This window comes from Belonocnema kinseyi, chromosome 10 (assembly GCF_010883055.1).
Source record: "Belonocnema kinseyi isolate 2016_QV_RU_SX_M_011 chromosome 10, B_treatae_v1, whole genome shotgun sequence".
NCBI classification, from domain to species: domain Eukaryota; kingdom Metazoa; phylum Arthropoda; class Insecta; order Hymenoptera; family Cynipidae; genus Belonocnema; species Belonocnema kinseyi.
In genome coordinates, this window is record NC_046666.1 from 42,791,170 (window position 1) to 42,797,215 (window position 6,046).

Below are 6,046 nucleotides of genomic sequence, written 5' to 3' on the forward strand. Positions count from 1 at the left end.
AAGATTACGCACAAAATTTAGATTTCAAACATTTCTCAAAGATTTCAAAATATTTCACAGAGTTTAAAAATTTCAAAAGGTTTCCAAATATTTCCAAAATTTCCAAAAGTTTCCCAAGATTTCAATTGTTTTCACAAGGATTTCGCAATAATTTCAAAGATTCCAATAGATTATTTAAACATTTCAAAATATTTCAGAAGATCGAAAAGATTAGGCAAAAATGTCAGATTTCAAACATTTCACAAAGAATTAAAAATATTTCAAAGATTGCAAAAGATTTCCAAATATTTCCCAAAAGTTTTCAAAAATTTAAAATGATTTCATAAAGATTTAGCAATAATTTCAAAGATTCCAACAAATTATTCAAAAATTTCAAAATATTTCATAAGATCGAAAAGATTTCAATGATTTCAAACTATTTCAGAAGATTTCAAAGATTACCCAAAAAATTTCGATTTCAAACATTTCACAAATTATTTAAAATATTTCACAAAGATTCAAAAAGGTTTCGAAATAATTACAAAGATTCGAAAAGTTTCTAAAGATTTCACAAAGATTTCGAAATAACTGCAAAAATTCCAAAAGATTATTAAAAACTTTTAATATATTCCAGAAGATTTCAAATATTAGGCAAAAATGTGAGATATCAAACTTTTCACAAAGATTTCAAAATATTTCAAAGATTGTAAAAGGTTTCCAAATATTTCCAAAAATTCTAAAAGTTTTCAAAAGATTTCAAAGATTTTTTTAAATTTCAAAAGATTCCAAACATTTCGAAACTTTTAAAAATATTTCGCAAAGATTTCAAAATATTTCACAAAGAATTAAAAAATGTCAAAAGGTCGCCAAATATTTCCAAAAATTCTAAAAGTTTTCAAAGATTACAATTATTTTCACAAAGATTTCGCAATTATTTCAAAGATTCCAAAAGATTATTCAAACATTATAAAATATTTCCGAAAATTGCAAAGATTTCAAAAGATTTCAAATGTTTATAAAAATTTCAAAAGATTTCAAATATTTCGAAAAATTTAAAGATATTTCACAAAGATTTCGATATATTATAAAATATTTAAGAATATTTAAAAGATTATAAATAATTTCACAGAGATTTCACAACAATTTCGAAGACTCCAAAAGATTATTCAAATATTACACAATATTTCAGATGATTTAAGAAATTCTAAATGATTTCAAAAGTTTTTTAATACTGCGAAAAATTAAAAAAAAAACTTTAAAGATTTCCTAATGATTCCAAAAGTTTAATAAACTATTTCAAAATATTATAAAGATTCCAAAATATTCCAAAGGTAATTCAAACATTTCAAAAGATTATCAACCAATTTCAGAAGATTTCAAAATTTTAAATTATTTAACAAAGATTTCGCAAATGATTTCAGAGATTCCAAAAAAATACTGAAATGTTTCAAAATAATATGTTTCAAAATAGTTCATAAAGGTATTAAATTTTTTTTTAATATTTCAACAAATTTCAGAAGACTTTAAAAATTTCGAAAGTTTCGTAATTATTTCAAAGATTTCAAAATATTACAAAAAATTTCAGAACATTTAAAAGTTTTTAAATTATTTCACAAATTTCACCATGGTTTCAAAGAAAGATTCCAAAGGATTTCAAGGGTTTTTAAATACTTTAAAACATTTCAGAAAACTTTAAATATTTACATTATTTTCTACTTATTTCAAAGATTCCAAAATATCTCAAAGGTTTCAAAATATTTTTAAAAATTTAGGAAAATTTCAAATGATTTTAAAGATTTCGTAATAATTTCAAAGATTCCAAATGATTATTCAAACATTTAACAGATTTCACGGATTTCAAAATATTTCTAAAAGATTTCTCAATGATTTCAAAGATACCAAATAGAATTCAAACCTTTCAAACTATTTCATTAATCTTCCGATTTCAAAAATTTCAAATAGATTTTGCAAAGATTTCAAAAGATTTCAATAATTTTAATCATTTTAAAAAATTTCAAACTATTTCAGAAGATTTCAAATATAACACAAAGAATTCATATTAAAAAAAAAAAAATTACAAAAGATTAAAAAAGTTAGCAACCATTTCAGAAAAGCTTCAAAAATATTTCAAAAATATTTCACAAACGTATAAAAGATTTTAAAAATTCCGAAATTTCCAAAAGATTTCGTAAAAAGTTCAAAATATCTCCCAAAGATTTAAAAGATTACAAAAATATTTCACAAAGGCTTCGGTAGAGAGTCCAAAAAATTTCAAATATTTCAAAGAATTCGTAAAGATTATAGAAAGATTTAAATAATAATAGAAAGATTTCACAAATGCTTCGCCGCGATTTCAAAGATTCTACAAGATCATTAAAAAATTTCAAACTATTTCAGAACTATTTCAGAAGATTTCAAAGATAACGCAAAAAATATAGATTAAAAAAATTTCTCAAAGATTTCAAAGATCCAAAAAGGTTTTCAAATATTTACAAAAATCCCAAAAGTTTCCAAAGATTTCACAAAGATTTCCCAATGATTTCAAAAATTCCAAAAGACTATTAAAAACTTTAGAAATATTTCAGAAGATCGCGAACATTTCAAAAAATTTCAATCATTTTAAAATATTTAAAACTATTTCATAAGATTTCAAAGATTACAGAAAGATTTCAGTTTAAAGAATTTGTTTTCAACAAACAAAAAAACGAATTTTCAACCAGTTAAATTTAACAAAAAATAAGAATTTGGAGCAACATCCTCGCAAAATTTTAACAACATCCCCAACCAAAAAAATGGATTTTCCGCAAACGAGTTTAAATTTCTACGCAAAAAGAAGCATTTTTAACCAAATTTGCAACCAAAATCCATTTTCAACAAAAGCGATGAATTTTCAACTAAGATTATGAATTTTATACAAAACAGTTGAGTTTTCGATAAAAAAATTATGACTTTGTAACAAAATTCCCGTCCTATGGCACTAAAAAAAGTATCTTTCTGCAGAAAAAAGTATTCTTAAAAATAAAAAAGTATTACAAAAATAGCATTAAAAAGTGACGCCAAAATAAGCTGATGTTAGCCCATTTTTTTGGACCTCGCTAGCGACCTGGGGAAAAATATAAAAATATGTTACAGGTATCAAGTTACTCGTCATTGAAACATAAAGTGAGCGTCGCTTTTCGTTTTTTAAGAATTTCCAAAAATTACCCCTATTTAGGGGTAGAGAAGACCCCAAAAAATTAAAAAATTAAAAATACCACTAATTATAAAATCATTTTTCACATCAATCCCTTACCAATCAAGAAAATACGTGATTTTACTTTTGTAAGGTTTATTTTATAGAAACAAAAACAATGAAAAATGATTTTACATATATTTTTAATTTTTTCCCCAAGTCGCTAGGGAGGTCCAAAAAATGGGCTAACTTTGGCGTCACTCTTTCCAATTATTTCAACAAAAATATTACTAATTACCTTAAAAAAATGTTTAATTAATATTTCTCAAAAAAGAAAATAATAATGATATATAAATAAAAAAAATTAAATAATGATGAGAATGTAAAAAAAAACACTGAATTCTGTTAATACGATCAATTTTGTATATCACTCTACTGAAAGAAGTAGCAAAAACAATAGCTTTGCCTAAAAAAGTATCAAAAAAGTAAGAAAGTGTGAAACTTTCAAACTTGATGATCTTCTTGGTTGAAAATTTATTTCGTAGAAACTTATTTCTTGTAATTCATATTTTGATCGTGAAAAGTCAACAAAATTTTTGTTCTAAAAAAATTCATACATTTTTATTTGCATTTGCATTTTTAATGCATTTTTAACCAAAAACTCCAAAAGAGATGAAGTTTCTACCAGAAAATGAATTTTCTACCAATCAAAATTTTTCAGTCAAGAATGAAAAATAATGTTAACCAAATTGTTAAATTTTCAACAAAAAATATTAATGTTTATCAAAAAATATTATAGTTGATATTTCCAAACCAAATTTTAATTAAAAACAAAAGTGTTTGTTGAATTTTCAAGCCAAAAAGCCTAATTCTCTATAAAACAACTTAATTTTGAAAACGAGAATATAAAATAACAACAAAAAAGTTTATTTACAATTAATCAGTTAACTTTTTTAACAAAATATTTGAATTTGCAGTTAAGAAAAACAACATTTTTTCAACAAAAAGAATTGTTTTTTTTTAACCAAAAAACGAACTTACAACTAAAATTACGAATCTTTAACGAAAAAAAAATGAAAAAATTCGTTCAACTTTCAACCAAGTAGTGGAATTTTTAATAAATCATTTTTTTGGTTCAAAATTCTACTTTTTGGTTACAAATTCTACTATTTAAAGATTTATTTTGTTGAAAATTAAAGTCTTTTGTTAAAAAGTAATCGTTTTTGGTCCAATTTTATATTGTTTGGTTAAAAATTCATCTTTTTTGATTGAAAATTAATTCTTTTTATTTAAAAAGTCTATTATTGTAATTTTGTTTAAGAAATAATCTCTTTGAATTAAAAAACATACTTTTCGTGAAAATTCAACGATTTTTTTGAAAAAGTGATCGTTTTTGGTAAAAAATTTATACTTTTGTAGAAAATTAATATTTTTTGGTTGAAAATTTATCTTTTGGTGGAAAAATCTTTTTTTTTTAGTTGTTACAAATTCACCTTTTATGTTAGAGAGTTAATAATTTTTATTGAAATCTAATATTATATTTTTGGTGTTTAGTTTAAAACTCCACAAATTCGTTGAAAGTTTAATTATTTTATTGAAAATTCCACTATTTTCTTAAAAAGTCACCTTTATTTGTTTCAAATTAATCTCTTGGTTCGAAAAATCTATTATTTGGTTCAAAATTTATCTTATTTGAGTGAAAGTTAGTTCTTTTGATCAAAAACAAAAAGTATCATATTTCTGTTCCAAAATTAATTTGAACTATTTTATTGAAAATTAAAGTCTTTTGTTAAAAAGTAATCATTTTTGGACGAACAATTATATTGTTTGGCAGAAAATTCATTTTTTTTTAAATTGAAAATTAATACTTTTTGGCTGAAAATTCATCTTTTTTATTGAAAATTAATTCTTTTTATTTGAAAAGTCTATTATTGTATTTTTGTTTAATAAATCATCTCTTTTACTTAAAAAGCATAACTTTTGTGACAATTTAACGATTTTTTTGAAAAATTCATCGTTTTTGGTCGAAAATTTATGCTTTTGTAGAAATTAATCTCTTGGTTCAAAAAATCTTTTTCGATTGAAAGTTAGTTCTTTTTATCAAAAACGAAAAAAGTATTATATTTCCTTTTCAGAATTAATCTGAATTCAACTATTTTGTTAAAAAGACAAGTTTTTGTGGAATATTGATACTTTTTGGATTGAAAATTCTCATTTACTTTAAAAATCGACGTTTTGAGTGGAAAATTTAACTATTTGCTAAAAAAAATATCACCTTTTGGCTAAAAAATGGCTAAAAGTCATCTTCTTTGGTTAAAAATTGATCCTTTTTGATTCAATTATTTTCTTAAAAAGTAATCTTTTTGATCAAAATTTCAACTGATTTATTAAACACTTGTATTTTTGGATAGAAAATTAATCCTTTTGGTGTAAAAGTTCTTATTTGTTAGAAAAGTCATATCTTTTAGTTGAAAATTCGTCTTCCTTGCCTCAAAATTGAACTGGCTTGTAAAATATTCATCTTTTCAAATTAAAAATTAAAAATTATGTTTGTCAATGCAACTCTTCCTGGTTGAAGTTTAATTTTTTTGTTTGAAAATTCGATCATTTGGTTTAAGATTCGTCGATTAGAAAAGTGTAATAAAAACTGTGTTTGGTGTGCAAGTTGTAATTTTGAATAAAATTTTACTTTTTCAGCTGAAGAAAGGTGACAAAAGATAAGAAATCCCAAAATAAGAGAAAAAGGTGACAAATTCCTTAAATAGGTGACAAAAGGTGACAACATTGAAAATAGGTGACAAAATTGAAAATAGGTGACAAAAGGTGAATAGGTGACACTATGTGATGACTGCACTTATATTTTTGGATAGAAAATGCATCGGTTTGGTGTAAAAA

At 22.9% G+C, this 6,046-nt stretch overlaps 1 protein-coding gene across 4 annotated transcripts in view; it reads right to left on the reverse strand.

Moving 5' to 3' along the window:
- Positions 1–6,046, reverse strand: part of LOC117181860 (autophagy-related protein 13 homolog) — a 24,655-nt gene that overhangs the window by 3,436 nt on the left and 15,173 nt on the right. The window lies entirely within an intron of this gene.